The 17,104-nt window shown below is 34.9% G+C and overlaps 1 long non-coding RNA gene across 1 annotated transcript; it reads right to left on the minus strand.

Moving 5' to 3' along the window:
• Positions 1–2,986: 2,986 nt before the first annotated feature.
• LOC147076576 (uncharacterized) lies at positions 2,987–11,204 on the minus strand. The gene is made up of 3 exons (XR_015069654.1): positions 10,971–11,204; positions 6,459–6,578; positions 2,987–4,752 (listed from the first exon to the last, which is right to left on the minus strand). It is a non-coding gene; the product is annotated as an uncharacterized LOC147076576 (long non-coding RNA).
• Positions 11,205–17,104: the final 5,900 nt, after the last annotated feature.

Consider the following 17,104-nt stretch of genomic DNA (forward strand, 5'->3'; position numbering starts at 1 on the left):
CCATGTCTTGGTAGCCAGTGCCCATCTCCTGACATTCAGTGGAGGTACGCTGAGTTCCGCTTGGAGCACGTGAATGGGTGTTGTCCTGATAAATCCTCCACATATTCTTAATGCTTTGGACTGGATGCGGTCTAGCCTCACCGAATTAGTTTCGGCGGCGGAGTGGTAAAACATGCTCCCGTAATCTAATCGGCTTCTAATGAGTGCCGTGTATAACCTTCTCATATGAATGGGGTGTACGCCCCACCCACCTCCCGCGAGTACTTTGAGTATGTTCAGAGGTTGTGTCAGGCTATTCGCGCAATGACTAATATGATGCTTCCACGTTAGTCTATAGTCCAGGTTCATACCTAAAAATTTATAAGTGTCTACTCTTTCTATTATAGTGCCGTCGATTTTTAAGTTAAGCTGGTTTTGTCTCTTGCCTCTGGCAAAAAGAACCACCTTAGTTTTGCTGGGAGCTACTTTGAGGCCTCGCGTTTCCAATAATAATTTCATTTCGTCAAGACTCTTCTGCATTAACCTTTGACATTCATCTACTCTTTTTCCCGAACAAAAAAGTGCGAAATCATCTGCATATTGTACAATGTTGACCCTCGTCATTAACTTTAATATGTCAGTTGTAAGAATGTTGAATAGTAATGGGGACAGGGGGTCTCCTTGCGGAAGGCCTCTTGAGCATACCGTACTCTTCTTTTCATTATTAATGCACATGGTGATTTTTCTTTCATTTAAATACTGCTTAAGATATTTAGTGATCTTCCCACCGATTCCCCATTCATTCAACACCCTTGACACTTCTTTCACATGCACATTATTATACGCATCCTGGATGTCCAGGAATGTTGTCAGGGTTACTTCGTTTTTGACCTGTGCTGCATTGATGTCTAGTACTAGGTTGCCTATGTTCTCCAGAGTCGACTTTTGCCTTCTGAATCCCGTAGTATTGTGATGAAATAGTTGTTTTTTCTCTGCAAACCATTCGATTCTTCTTGCAATCATCTGGTTGAACGTTTTGCACATGCATGATATGAGTGCAATTGGTCTGACTGACGACACTAGGGTAGGGTCTCGCCCTGGTTTTAAGATTGGGATAATCATCGTTTCCTTCCATTGCCTAGGGACTTTGCCGGTTTCCATGATTAAGTTGAATATCTCCACTAGTTTATTTTTCCCGATCTCTGGCAGCTGAGCGATCATGGAATATGAAACTTCGTCCATGCCGGGGGCAGTGTCTTTATTTTTGGTTACTGATCTTAGTTCCGCCACTGTAAGAATTTCATTCATTGTATCATTAGGATTATATGTTTCCTGTTCTGCGATTTCTTCCTTCATTTCGTCACTTTTACTTGCTAGTTGTTGAAGGAGGAGTGACGCCATGCTTTCATCCAGTTGATTATTGAATTTGTTTCCCGATTTGCCCTTCATCCAACTCATTTTTCTTCACATTTCTGAGTAGGAAGTTTCCGAGTTGACGGAGTCACAAAATGTTTTCCAACTTTCTCTTTTGGCTTTTAGGATTAATTTTAAACCTCTTGAATGTAGTAGTATTATTGTTTATTATTTAATGATCGATTATTAGGGTTTTGACGATTTATACGCCTTTTGCTTGTATTAATACTGAATGGGTTTTTTTTACCAACACTTAATAGGTAGGTGATAAAGTTTTTACTTACTTATTGTATAAATTTATTATATAAGTTAGAATTGTATTCATTGGCAGTGTGTATCTACCTACCTTTTGGTGAGTGCACAGAGCTTGAAGATGCCGAAAGGCGACACATTGGTCGTAAAAACGACTCAAATGGAATATTACAATACAAAATCTATTAGAATTTAATTCACTAAAGGTTTATGAAACCATTGATCGACCTGGAATTGCCAGACATAATAAGAGTATCTGTAAAGTAAATCAGTTAGATGTGTTGGTATCAAATATTACCGTAATTATAATATCCAAAAGATAGGTACAGTAAAAACGAAACAATAATGCGGTCGGTCAGCACCATCTTTAGATAAATTAAGCCTGAGCATATCTTTTTGCACAAGCTACGAGTGGTCCACTGTTAAGCTGTCAAAATCAGATCCCTGATTGCTTGACATATTGATTCACCCTTTCTCGTTTAAAATTGAATTAAGTATAAAAAAATTTCAAATAAATAATACATATTCCCGTTATCCATCAGCTGTCAAAGCATTGATCTATGCATTCCATTTGTAGAAGGTGTGTTAATGCCAATATGTAACTAATTCATTCAAATCAAACCATTCCCTGTGTGAACACGAGATACGCGTCAGTATGAGCACTCTATAGAACAATGGCCGGCAATGACAGTTCACACATTGACAACAACGGGAGGGGCGGAAAAACTACGACCACTAGTGAATGTATCAGCTTTCTACTTGAGTCGGCAATGGGTCGGTCGATAGTGTGCATGCGTATGGATAGCCGTGATAAATGCCTGGTAGCCGGTGACCGCGTATTCGTACATAAACAATCGACGAACCGCATCATTGTTTCATTTTTACTGTACTACGTATGATATTTTTTCGTGCTCTGGGTAGACTTTGCAGTAGTTAAAAGTTTCTTCCCATTATTTGTTTCTGGGGGCTATAATTCGCATAAAACACGCGTTTAAAAATTGTTGTTATTGGCCGACACAGGATTAGAAACACTGTATCGTTAGTTCTATGGACTTGGGGTTACCCGTGGCTCATAAGTAAAATTCTACATATAAAAATATACATTTAAATATCACTGTTACGAATTTAACGTTGTAATCAACAGAATCATAAAACTATTTGAGGAGTGTTTTACAAAGAATATCGCCAACGTGCATAATAGTTTAATAAAGACAGACCCAGCCGATTATACCCAATAATACCTTTTAGAACTCACGTGTGTGTTGTGAAGTGCTTCATTCGGGCATTTTTATGTTGAGAGAGACATTTTTAACGGGCACAAGTAAAAAATGAATAACACAGATTTACATTTGTTAGCCCTGCCTGCGCAGGGTGGATTTTATTGCAATTACACAAGCACTTATTTTACGGTTATAGATAGATAATTAAACATAAGGGGTGGGCGATTATTATAGTTACACTTGTCACATGTCACTGATGGGCGGATTAACACTAACTAGGGTTACGCTATATCGGTGATGGATTGGTTCACTTTAATGGATTTACACTGGAATCACTCTTTCGTTATGTTTTTATTTCGTTATTTAATGATCGCGTCACTACCCGCAGTGGGGATGAATTTATTGGTAACTGATTTTTTTTAAGAAGCATGTCGGTAAGAATGCAAGGGATGTATCACATCGTGGTGCGGGGTGAGAGGAAGCTATTCGGCAAACTTTCGAAAATCTAACGCTAATTTTTTTGTCACCTCTGCGGAGCGACCTTGGTTCGCAGGCGATGGCTTCGCCGGCAGGTATATATTGTTCCGCCCTCCGAGGGTGCGTTTATTTACTTTTGTAATAATGTTTCTTTGCAGACAGGGCTTGTCAACATTTAGTTGGGGGTGTTTTGATATTTTTGGTTAGATTACTGATCTGGAATTTGAGACGTTTTCGTACTAGGGGTTTCATTTGGTAATACCAAGTATTGATAGTTTACAAATAAATATAAGAATTGTTATACACCCGAATGAGTCATCTTGTGTTTTTTTAGGGAAAAAGATCGAATAGAAGAGTAATTACATGTATCACATTTTAATGGCTTTTCTCCAGAATGAGTCATCTTGTGTTTTTTAAGGGAAAAACGTCGAATAGAAGAGAAACTACATGTATCACATTTAAATGGCCTTTCTCCAGAATGAGTCATGTTGTGTTCTCTTAAATCAAAAGCACGATTACATGAATAATTACATTCGCCACATTTAAAAGGTTTTTTTTGAGAATGAGTCATCTTATGCAATTTCATGACACCAGATTGTATACAAGTATAACTACATTCATCACATTTAAATGGGTGTTCTTTAGAATGAGTCATCCTGTGCTTTTTCATGCTACCAGGTTGTATACAAGCGTAATTGCATTCATCACACTTTAATGGCTTTTCTCCGGAATGAGTCATGTTGTGTTTTTTTAAGTCAGTAGAACGTATGCATGAGAAATCACAGTGATCACATTTAAAAGGCTTTTCTCCAGAATGAGTCATCTTGTGTAATTTCATGTCACGTGACTGTATACAAGAATAACTACATTGATCACATTTTAATGGCTTTTCTCCCGTATGAGTCATTTTATGTTTCTTCAAGTCGTAAGAATGAACACACGAGACATTACATACGTCACATTTAAATGGTTTTTCCCCGGAATGCGTCATTTTGTGATATTTCATATTATCAGATCGTGTACATGAGAAGAGACATTGATCACATTTAAATTTCCGTAAACCTGTATTAGTTATTTTTACCATATTATTTTCATGTAAAGCTTTGTGAAGATTCAGTAATTCTGGCGATTCAAAAAAATTAAAGCAAATACTACACACAAAATTCTCTTTATAAAAAAATGTGTTTTCTAACCTTATAATAGCTTGTAATAACTCAGGGTTTGTATTGCTAGACTGAATATTGTAACGATTACTAATGCAAAATATTGACGGATCATGTTTTTCAACTACTTCGTGTTTTTCGACTTCTTTCTTGATGTCTTTTTCGTCTATCTGAATGCTATCAGGACGTGCTTGTACTCCTGTGATCCTCGACGACGACTTGACAGTTTCGGTGGTCGCAGAGATAATCTAAAAAAACATTAAGCACACAAATAATTACATGGCAAAACATAATTTTGGTAAACATGAGAACCATATCAGTTTGAAAAGAGTTTATTATATATAATTCTAACAACTACGTTTCTTGAGACTTTTTTAATTCAGCAGTTCAACGGCAACTGCTAACTCCGGGTACTTACAGGAAATTGACAAAAATTAGTTGCAATTTGACTAGTCCGAGTGGATTTTCTAGTATAGTTATGAATAAGTATGTTTTACTACAGCATTTGAAATGAATTGTAACACAAGAAAAATTAACAATGGCGCTCAAGTTTGGAAATTATTATGACATTCATCACATTTCGTATACAGTCCTACAAACTTACCTATCTGAAGAAAGGTCAAAAATGGAACTACGAACTATCATATGGACGCCATTTTGAAAACGTCATTCGAATGTCGTATGGGTAGTTTTCGACAGTGGCTCCCCCATCTATTCTTTAGATAAGTTTGTAGTTCTGTACACTTATTTCTATCCACAATAATAAGTTTTTGTGTTGTTTTCTTATCTTACTAAAGAAAAATTCTGATACGAGTACCATAGGATTTGGGTTAAGTATTCGAGAATAATTCGCCGTTCGATATCTTTAATGTCTGTGGATATGGTATGATATTACTATTTTCACTAATTATGTACAAAGTAGTGCTGCGACGCTGAAAAGCGTACCCTGCTCAAATCTTTAGTAAGTTGTTGTGTGTATCAGATGTCAGTGTAATTATGTAGGTATTTAAAAAAACTCGCACACTAATATTTTCAGGAGCGCCCGGTTCATAAACTTTTCAATTTCGAGCGCTGATAATACACAAAAGCTTATAAAAACAGCGGTACCTAAACAGTATTCAGAAAAGTGGGTAAGCTGTAACCATCTAAAATTACCTGATTGGTAGAACGATCGTTTGTAAAATCGTGGACCCCGGAATCAATCCTGAGATCGACACAAATGTATGTGTGTATTTAAATATAAGCTAAAGTGCTAACAATGCAACTGGTGCGTTGCCATTAAATGGCCATTAGATACTATTAGCATGTTAATTGCATGTGGTAATTAAATAATAATTAACTGGTCTGCAGTGAATGAGTTAATGCAAGGTCACAACAATTGAATGGTGGATTACAAAAACAACACAATATGTCAGTTTTTTTCATATTTCAGATTTATGTCATTTTGTTTTTTAAATATCGTATATGTGCTCTCATTTACCATTCTTTCAATAATAAGCACACAGCACGAGTTAAAAGGTGTTAAAGTTTTTTTAATCCATCAAAAATAATCATTTGACAAAAGAGTTTCTCCAAATACATCATAATAATTAGGTAAGTCAAAGGACATGTATTTATTTTCATTACATATTTTTCTAATAGGTACCTACATCGAAAGTTCTAAAGGTTATTATTTCTAATTGAAAAATAAGCACATGTTGTATCACATCAAAAGAAAAAAAATCATAATTCACAAGAAAAGAGATTCTATTATCTAAGTTTTTTGCTCTCCTGTAAAATTGTTCAGTTCTGTTCTGACATATTAAGTTGTTTTTGTAATCTACCCTTCAATTGGTTAAAGCAATGATGACAACTAATTATTATCAAAATATAAATTAATTTGTTTAAATAACCTACACCACGTGGACGCTCAATGCTCCGCTCAGGAGTTATTATGTTAATTTACTTTTATTACCTTATTTCCTTGCTTGTTTTCCGAATACGAGCAACCGGGCTGTGTATCTTCATAATTGTCTCGGGGTGACGTGTCTCCAACAAATTCGTCTTTGACGGCAACACGTCTTTTGGCAAGGTGCTAAAAATACAATAGATTGTCAAGCATATTCAACGCGTTGATACAGTGACGTCCCGTGGGGCCGTGGGGGTAGGCAGATTGAGCGTCGCTTGGGCGCGGCAGTTACTCGAAGGGCGGCAAATTGAGGAGATTCATTAGGTGTAAGTATATGGAAATAGGTATCTAAACTTAGCAATAACGGAAATATATTTCCATTAAAAGATTGACCTCACTGGTTAGAAACAAAATGTACCTATTAATTAACATAAAAGGCTTAAAAGGCCTGTTTTTTTTTTGTCGGGTTCGCGATGTCTAGTTTACTTCCGTTGTCCTTGGACGTCACATCCTTGATGACTAGCAATGACACGTGCATGTTTGCGAATTATATTTAAATTATAGGTAGTGACCTATATTATAATTTATCCAAATATTTTTGCCACTCATTCGCGAGTTTTGAAACTTGTCGGTGTATATTTAAATGTGACCGAAACTGTGGACAGGCAATATTGTAAATTGAAGTAGGTGCCATATTTAAATTAGATTTAGCGGTATATATTTTGTTAGTAATGTATCCATACAACATATTTCTTAGATATTAGAGTCATGAAAGGATTATAAAAAATACTGTATAAAAAATGGGACGGCATTTTGGCACTGCTTAGAGGCGGCATTTTGTCTAGGGACGTCACTGCGTTGATAGATAAATTTTGGTCACCCGTAGAAATAGGTCACAAGGAATTCAGTAATGACAATGTTAAAAGTGTATACTTACCTACATCAAATGGCAGTGGCGCACCCTGGATTTAATATTGGGGGAGGCCCAAGGAGGAGAATGTAAATTAGTCCCATAGGATCTTTTTCTTCTTCACAGCCTAATTTCTCGTTTATCGGTCTTTTGTCTATTGCACTCGGTGTACCTACACCATGGTGCCCACATCCTGAAACGGGCCCTCAGGCTAGGATATTTGGCGGGCCCCCTACCTACCGCTAAGATTAAAGACAGTGTGAAACACTACATTAACGTTCTTCAAATTGTGTTTCACTTCAAATTAAGGGTACTTATACAGTGAATTATTGGCGATTTTTAATACATCTACTTTAATAATGGAGCTGTCGAGTACCGACACATAATAATCAAAAAATATATTGCACAATTATATAAGTAATTGAAAATGTTCATGGCCACGAAGTATAATAGCGCCACAGGCGACTTTTTTTACCCACGGCCGGGCCCCCAGGCTAGAGGTCTGTCAGCTTTCCCCAGCTATGACCTACACCACTCCGGAATTCGGGTGGACACCGACAATTTTTTGACAGTTCTATTATAGATTGTGTTTCTAAAAAAACCTGACATTAGTGATTCGAAATTTTTGTGTTAGAAATTAAAATCTAAAAAAAAATTCTAAAAAGGGTGCTGGAGAATTATAACAAATCATTTTTTTGCCGTGTCTTTATTTGTCTAAGCCCAAAGGTATAGTTTATTGGCTTTCAATTTCAATGTTTAAAATCATTCTGATAATTCTCATTTTTGGGGGGTGCCAGGGCCACTAGCCCCCACCCCCCCTTGGGTGCGCCACTGTCAAATGGTAATACAATATGATTCCATTGTGATTTTAAGGGGGAAGTATAAACCATTCCTATGTCTATTTTCTTATTCAGATAATGTGAAAGTTGTTTAGGCGTAGTAGCACATGCCTTGGTTTTACACTCATCGTGCGAATTGTAAAGCTATTTTGAATAAGACAAGTATATTATAAAAAAAAAACATTAATTTTATTATGTACGGAATTTTCAGACAACAATATCGTTGGAGGGAAGTTTGAAACAATAAGCAATAAATCAAATCGTTATCAAACTTATTTCGAGGCAAGAATGTAAGCTCAGATTGCGGGGCTATAACACAACCGCAGACAACCTCACTTTTCCAGATGCATTCCCCATACCCAGACACTCAACCTATAACGAGGGTGCTCACCAAAGAGTTGTTGCGAGTTATGTGATCTTTAGTAATAGGTATTTCGATTAAATATCTAAATAATTTGTATTTTTTTCATTCCTTAGTTTATACATCTTGAAGTAGGTACTCAACAAATTTAGCAATTTTACAACGTTTTTATTAGCTCGTATTCTTATTTGTCCGGTACAAATCTTGCAATCGATTATTAACTAACTTCCCGACTAGCTAGACATTTGAAACTTTTAGAATATATCAGAACACGATGCCAATGCATTTTTTTATACTTTTAGCCATCTTTAAGTAGAATTGAATTAATTTTCCGTTAATTCTGTTTTGTATGAAAAGTTATTTCGATATCATTATTGCTTGTGGGTCTGGGGTCCTAGCAACTAAATTATTAATATATCCGTGCATTACTATGGAAATCAATATGACATGTAAAATTGACATTTCAGTATTATTTTTATCAAGTACAATTTTTTTTGATCGTTTAAGCTAGTCGAGTCAAGTTTATATGATTCAACAGAAAATTTAAAAACGTTGTATATAAAAAGTTCTTTTTTGTTTGCAATTATATTTTATCAAATTTGTCAGGTTTTGGATTGTCAAATAAAGATCTTCCATGACTAAGGTTGCTAACTTTTTTTCTTTCCCCATTTTAATGATTTTTTAAATTTGTTATCGATTATTCAAAATCACCGATGCGAACATAAGTCGCATTGCAATTGTTTTTGACTAAAACCAGTGACGTCCCTAGATAAAATGCCGCCCCTAGGCAGTGCCAAAATGCCGCCTCATTTTTGTATACATTATTTTTATCACATTTCATGAGTCCAATCAGTGACGTCCCGTGGGGTTAGGCAGATTGAGCGTCACTTAGGGGCGGCAGTTACTTGAAGGGCGGCAAATCGAAGAGATTCATTTGGTATATATAGAAATAGCTAAGTACCTAAACTTAGTACTAACGAAAATATCTTTCTATCAGCTCAATGGTTGGAAACAAAATGTATTAATTAACATAAAAGTTTTAACAGTAGGTACTGTAATTTTTTTGTCCGGTTCGCGATATCTAGTTTACTTCCATTGCCATTCTTCGTGTTTTCGTTACATTTTCATTCACGTTACAAAAATATAAGAGCAATATGTAAGCATCTAGTTTACATTGGTAATAATTATTATATTGATAATCTACACTAAAATGTCCATTGTGTAATAACATCAACCTGACCGTGTCCAAGGACTTCAATTCGGGACAATCCCTTACCAATGACCTTGTTTGAGAAGTCATCTTATTGTTTGTTTGGTAGAGTCTAATCTAATGAGAATAATAATTAAGGTTATCCTTTCTCCACATGGCACCCTAAATTTACTAACACATATTTTTGTGATTTTCTCAAAGCCTGTGTGTTTGCGATTTCACTTATATTATGTACTTCACTACAATTCGGCCACATCATGGCCTGTTGTAATGTTTTAATGTATGAATAATTGAACACCGTTGAGTAGAAAGGTGCAATGTAGGTACCAAAAATACAAAAAAACATAATTTACGTAGAATCAATGACTTTAATATGGACGAAGCATCTGGAAAAAAATTACACTCACTTTTTTGTCGGGTCTGCCGAATGGCATAATCTGTTCCAACGCTATTACAATAAAGGTGATGTTGCTATAAATTCCCGATGCTTTTTGTCGGGTCTGCCGGATGGTTTGGTTGGAACGGGTTCGTTCAAATGAACAATGACACTAGAAACATTGTTCTAACGCCATTACAATAAAGGTCATATTGCTATAAATTTCAGATGCGTGATATGATATCGCATAATGGAAATTTCGTGACGTCTACTTATACATGTGCGAATGTCGCTATGCGCGAATTTACTTGCTAGCTACTGTATTGAGTGCGTTGTCCATTAATAATGTCATTGCGTATAATGGTATAATTATCATGCGTTAAATTGCAAAAGTGCTATGGCTCCAGAAGTAAAGAAAACATAATATTTATGATCGATCAACAAATGGCAGTGCCCTGTGTTGTACACCGTTTTTAATTTCATTTTTTATTATTTTTTTTCGTATCTATTATTGTTAAGTAGGTATATTACTTTTTTAAGTATTGTAACATATGAAGCAGAGGTAATATCGGAACTGCATTTTAAGTTTAAGTACTGAAAAAAATGAATAAATGTTTTAAACAAATAAAGTGTTTATGTTAATATCCTACACTTTTTATTTTTGGCACATAGCACCTTCCTACTCACAGTATTTAACTGAATTCATTCGGTTGTCTTACTAAAAATAATAATAACGTTGACAAAATATCTCGGTTGACATTTAAACACACATACCTACATAATGTTTATTGTTTGATTGAACAAGTATTTGTACAACAATATATGTCTTTAAATGTATAAAATAAATCACATCTGACAATTAAACTTGTTTGAAAAACTAACCTCAAACGTGTAGCTGTCATCGTCGCCAGACTCTTGTTTTACAGAAATATTAGCGTCCGAACTGTTTCTAAACGATATAGGCACATCTTCACAATGCAGCCCCTCTGGGTCAGTTTTAAATACACTTGGTTCGCATTTTATATCCATTTTTGTAAAAAAAAATATGTAGTAAGTATGACAAATTTCCTAGTCGGGTTGGGACAGCGCCATCTTTAGACCCTCGCCTAGCGCCTCTTGAGTCGGCAATAGTTTATGGTATATTAGTATATGGTAGGAGCCGTCAACAAAGTACCTAGTAGGTACCTACTTATTGATAATTCCATGTACCTAACCTAAAGCCTCAATTACATTGAGCTTCTTTACGAGCTGTTTGTTGGCGAATTTAAAAGCGGGCGATACAGCTACTGCGATTTGATGATTACACACAAAATTTTCCATTCGCTGAGAAGCCACAAGCCAACGACTATTTTGACAGAACGTACCTAGTTCGTTTTTTTACCGGGATGTTGCTATTGCGCTCTACTGCGCAGACGCAGTAGGCCGACACGCCGGCGTGTAGCTTGTAAAGTTAACCGGCTTTCAACTTTTCTCGGTAGATTGTTTACAATCTGCTTGTTAGCTTGTTCGATAATGACACCGGACGACTTTACAATCCGATAATAAATTCGCCAACAAACAGCTCGTAAAGAAGCTCAATGTAATTGACGCTTAACCTAACCATAGATACCAAATACCAGTATCAAGTACCGACACGTATTTTATAAATAACGACAAATCGCTACTACTACGACTCCTTTCTTAGTAATAATGGAGTTTTTTTTTTCTTTCATTTATGGTAGAATAATATTGTTTTGGAGTATGTACCTATGTGGGAATGTATTCATTTATTTGCAATTAGAATTTTTAAATCACTTAATTCCTTTTGGCTGTCCAAAAAAATATATTTTCATAAAGAAAACAGCGAACTGTTTTTTCCCCCGTATTTTATTCATGTTTTTTGTTTGTATTTTCTGTTAGGTATGTCATTTTAATTTTGTTACATAACGTAGGTACGTTAATTTCTGGGTTATTATCACTCACAACCAAATTGAAATTGAAAAATCGTAACTCTGTTTGCAATCAATCGTGAAGAACGTGCTTTTGCCAGTCCGTAGATATTTTTTTTGAAAACCTAACCTTACCTTACCTACTTACGTCCCACAGAACAGATTAATAAATAGGTATAATTCCGATAGGCTATATCCCAATACACTACATTTTGAATGTGTGAGTGTCCTACAAAAATGAACAATAGCAATAGTGTGTGTAATACACCAATATTAACTAAGCGTCAATGCATAAACCGAGAGCAGTTCGCAGCATTTATCGTGCTTTCACTGGTACGCATTTTTGGTCGGAAGAGGTAAGTTCCTAGGTGCAGAATTAAAAAGAGCCTCAGGATTTGCTACATACTCAATTCTTTATTGGGAGTAAACAAACAACCAATAGGTACATTTTTTTAACATGTGAGTACCTACCCGTAAAATGATAATAAATTGTTGCCTAAAATACTAACTTTTTCACGTTTAATAGGACGACAAAAAGATGGCAACACAGTCTCAGACTGTCCATGGATCACTGTTACCAACCGTACTATAGTTATAGTATTTGTACTATAATTTTGGTCCGCGTGCTATGTACGATATAAAATAGGTATAGCCCAAAATACTATAATTTTGAATATCGTACTATAATTTAATATAAAAGTACTATAATTTCGCATTTGCCATTTCGCAATCGACTCTTTCGGAAAATAGGGAACCTGAAGCCCGCGCCGAATATTTTTTCTTAAAACAAACGAGCTGATTATGAAAAATAGGGAACCTGCGGCCCGCGGCGAAATATTTTTCCTAAAAAAAACGAGCCGACTATGGAAAATTGGGAACCTGCGGCCCGCGGTGAAATATTTACACATTCTACAAAATTCTCCGTTTTTTTTTCTGAGAAACAAAAAACCTATACATTTTCAACAGATGACATTGCGTACTATACTTTATCCCCAAATACTATAATTTTGGAGGCTCTGTACTATAATTCCACTTTCAAAATATGGCAACACTGCTATGGATACACCACTCATTGTCTATGAACCACTCATTACTGACACATGCGTACCGTCTAAAGTCGTTCACGCGTTTTGTGTTAAATAATCAAAATGGACGTAAAACGCGAACCAAATGTCACAGAAGAGCAGCATTGCTTACTTAATATGCCAATAATGCACCCAAACAGCCCGGACATTGACATCAATGTAAAGGAAGAGAGTGTCGTCGATAATGGCAGTTGCTCTTTTGAGGTTAGTTTTTCTAAAGATTACTATAGTGAAATTTTGTTTATTAAATACATTTGAACATTGTCCACCACCATTGTAATTCACAGTCCTACGATGGCCGCGTGGCTAAATGGCCTACATGCGCCACATAGATCAAAATTGAGTTTTATGCCATTTTCAGAGGATATCCCTGGACATTCCTTAAACGTTGTAGATAATCTATTTAGGTATATAATTTTGAAGCCTTATTATCCTTTATATTTATTTTAAACATTTGATGACTGCATAAAGTATTTTTATTAAATAAAATAGGATTCTTTTAAACCTCTTTATAATGTTTTCGACTGTCCATGTGCAGTGGTGTTATGATTTTTTATATTTATTATTTTTTAAAAGCATTTATAAAACTATTAGTAAAATTTATGTCGACATTATTATGGTGAAATATTTACGATCAAAAATTATAATGATAATCTCTGTGATCCCAAATTTGACTAGAATTAGGCATTTTATTATTTAAAAAATAGGCAAGATTTACACATTTAAAGATAACTCCAAAGATACTGATTATAAGCTATGTTTTTGACCATTCAAATGTGATAAACATTCTACGAATAATGTTTGCTTTATAATAATTATTGACCTAAAAATAAGGTAGTATTTTTTTGAAATACGCCGTTTCTATTGGCATTCCCCAGTGGTTAAGCTACAACATACGGCCGTAGCCATACTTTGACAAACGATAAATAAAGTAGGGAGTAAGACCACGGTAACGCGCGTGTTTGAACATGTACCGTTTTTAAAAAAACATTTTTTTTCGCTTAGGTACATGTTCAAATAATGGTTATAATAATAAGGTTGTTGCTATACATCCAGTAGGGTAAGCTAGTTCGCATTAGGTGTGGTACTGCCACACCATCTATGATATCGACATTCCTTTCAATAATTATTTTATTGTTTATCTTTCAAATGTAATTAAATGGATCGAGTAAATTGGCTGTGTATTTAATCTAGTTGCTATGTGTTTTAGATTATGACATGTCAGTATTGTCCGGCAACTTCATCTTGGCTACGTGGCAAATCTGTGAACTACGTACAGCTAATCGAACTTCCGGTTTCAAATTAGGAACGCCCCCAAATTTTTCATTACATTTTTGACACTTCGTATTGGACGCATCTATCAATTTACGTAATTTGAAGCTTTTTATATTCAAAAGATGTCTAACACAATACGAAATGATGTTAGAATTATTATCAGTAAACTTTTGATTTATTGCGAAGAAGAAAAAGAGTCGTATTTAAAAGGTGAGCCTATACAATACTTTCAACAAGCCCATTTTACGGGTTCCTGTCATGTCAGGTATGTCAAAATTCAGTGTTGTAATACTAGAAATATTTCCCCAAATACTGGAAATTATGTTTGTATATTATAAAGTTATGTGTATCGTAATCTATTTTATTAATATTTTTAGACGTATAATAATTAAGTATAAATGATCATTAGTTAGTTAATGAATTGTCCTATTTTTTCCTAATTTTTAAACCGATAAGTAGGTACATATTGTTTTAAAATTTATGTAAGGTGGATATAATTTAATTTATAGAAAATTATTTTCACAGTATGTGTTTCTACAACAATTTTACTAAAAATACGATATAAAGACATCATTTGTAAATTATAAAACATGTGATTGGGTCATCAATATAATATTGAATATGTTATATCTTTCACTTCTACTTTTTTGCTCATAATTTGTGTTCTAGTTATTTAATTGATAAATACCTGCAGCAATATTATCAGTTAATGTGGGTTCAATGATACATTTTCTTCCAAATTCAATAATTACGCTGTAATAATTAACCTAATATAATAGTAATAATTAAGAGGTGAAATTATTTGAAAAAAAAATTCTATTGATATTTATTGAACAATAATTAGACTTATAAATTAATGTACTTATAAACTTACTGAGAATAGAATTGATATAAACTTAAAACCTAATTTCGCGGGATATGTTTGCTCAAAAAATGACAACACTGTGAAATATTCTATACGCGATAAGAGCGACTTCCTGTTGTTGCCTAAATAATGTTGTCGTACAGTAGTTAATATTATTAAGTTAATAGCAGTAGTTAATGACTTTTACGCAATTAATGGTATTAACGTTGTTTTTTGTCATTCTCTTCATAAACGAAAATCTGTTTTCACTCTTTGATAAATCATTATCATCATCAGCCTGAATCTATCCACTGCTAGATGAAGGCCTCTTCAAACTGCTTCCACTTCACTCGGTCCTGTGCATTGCGTTGCCACGTACTTCTGCAGAACTTTACCATTTCATCGATCCAGCGGCCTCTAGGTCTACCTTGCGGACGTTTATCACTTCTTAGATACCACTGGATGACTAGATTTGTCCAACGACCGTCTCTTCTTCTAGCTATGTGTCCAGCCCATCTCCATTTTAGGCTTTTAATAAACTCTATTACATCGCAAACCCTTGTCTGCTTCCTTATCCACTCATTCTTCTTTTTGTCCTTTCGCGTTATGCCCAGCATGCACCTCTCCATACCACGTTGTGCTACTCTCTTTTCTCTCTTTTACTTAGGGTCCATGTTTCACACGCATATGTGATCACGGGAAGCACACACTGGTTGAACACTTTGCGCTTTAGGCACAGTGGAAGGTCACCCTTGAAGATAATATTCAGGCGGCCAAAAGCTCTCGAGCCTAGCTTTACTCTGCCAACAATTTCATCAAATATACATCCATCTATAGACACTTGTTGTCCCAGATAAATGTAGCTTTTCACCTGTTCGAGCTGAGTGCCATTGGTGAGGATCTCTTTTTGGCCTGCAAAGCAGTTGAACATGACTTTCGCCTTTGTTACATTTATTTTCAAACCTACTTTGTTGCTTACTTATAAATACTTATATATTTAATAACTATTTACGTTTTGTTTGTTTTAGATAACCCCTGTATGCACCACTACGGCCAACGACCAGACTCCCATCTCGTCGTGGAAGATGACAGATGTAGAAGCACTTTACGATGACATACAGAATGACAAACAAGACATTAAGATAGAAATAAAAGAACAAAACAAAAAGAAAAAAAATCAAAAAGCTAATTATTATACTAGTAACGATTATAATATCCAGTATAGCCTTACACACCCTAAATTACTACTAAAAGCTGTTGTAAGGGTAGAAAATACTAGTTTTTATAAAGAAAATTTTGTGTGCTGTGTATGTTTTAACTTTTTTGCTTCTTTAGCATTGCTAAGTCTTCACAAAGCTCTTCATAAAAAAACAACGGTGAAAAATAAAAAGTTAATCTCTATAAGCACCATTAAAGCCAACGACTCGACTCCCATTTCGTCGTGGAAAACGGCAGATGAAGAAGCACTTTACGATGTCATAGAAATTGACGAACAAGACATCAAAGAACAAAACAAAAAGAAAAAAAATCAAAAAGCTAATTATTATACTAGTAACGATTATAATATCCAGTATAGCCTTACACACCCTAAATTACTACTAAAAGCTGTTGTAAGGGTAGAAAATACTAGTTTTACAAAAGCTCTACATAAAAAAACAACGGTGAAAAATAAAAAGTTAATCTCTATAAGCACTATTAAGGCCAACGACTCGACTCCCATTTCGTCGTGGAGTATGACAGATGAAGAAGCACTTTACGATGTCATAGAAATTGACGAACAAGATATCAAGAAAGAAATCAAAGAACAAAATGAAAAGGAAAAAAATACTAATAAAACTCAACATAAAAACACAATGTTAAAAATAAATAAGGATTCAAGCAAAT

This window comes from Rhyacophila brunnea, unplaced genomic scaffold (genome assembly GCF_057557595.1).
Source record: "Rhyacophila brunnea isolate RB1 unplaced genomic scaffold, BYU_Rbru_1.0 scaffold_13, whole genome shotgun sequence".
Taxonomy (NCBI): Eukaryota; Metazoa; Arthropoda; class Insecta; order Trichoptera; family Rhyacophilidae; genus Rhyacophila; species Rhyacophila brunnea.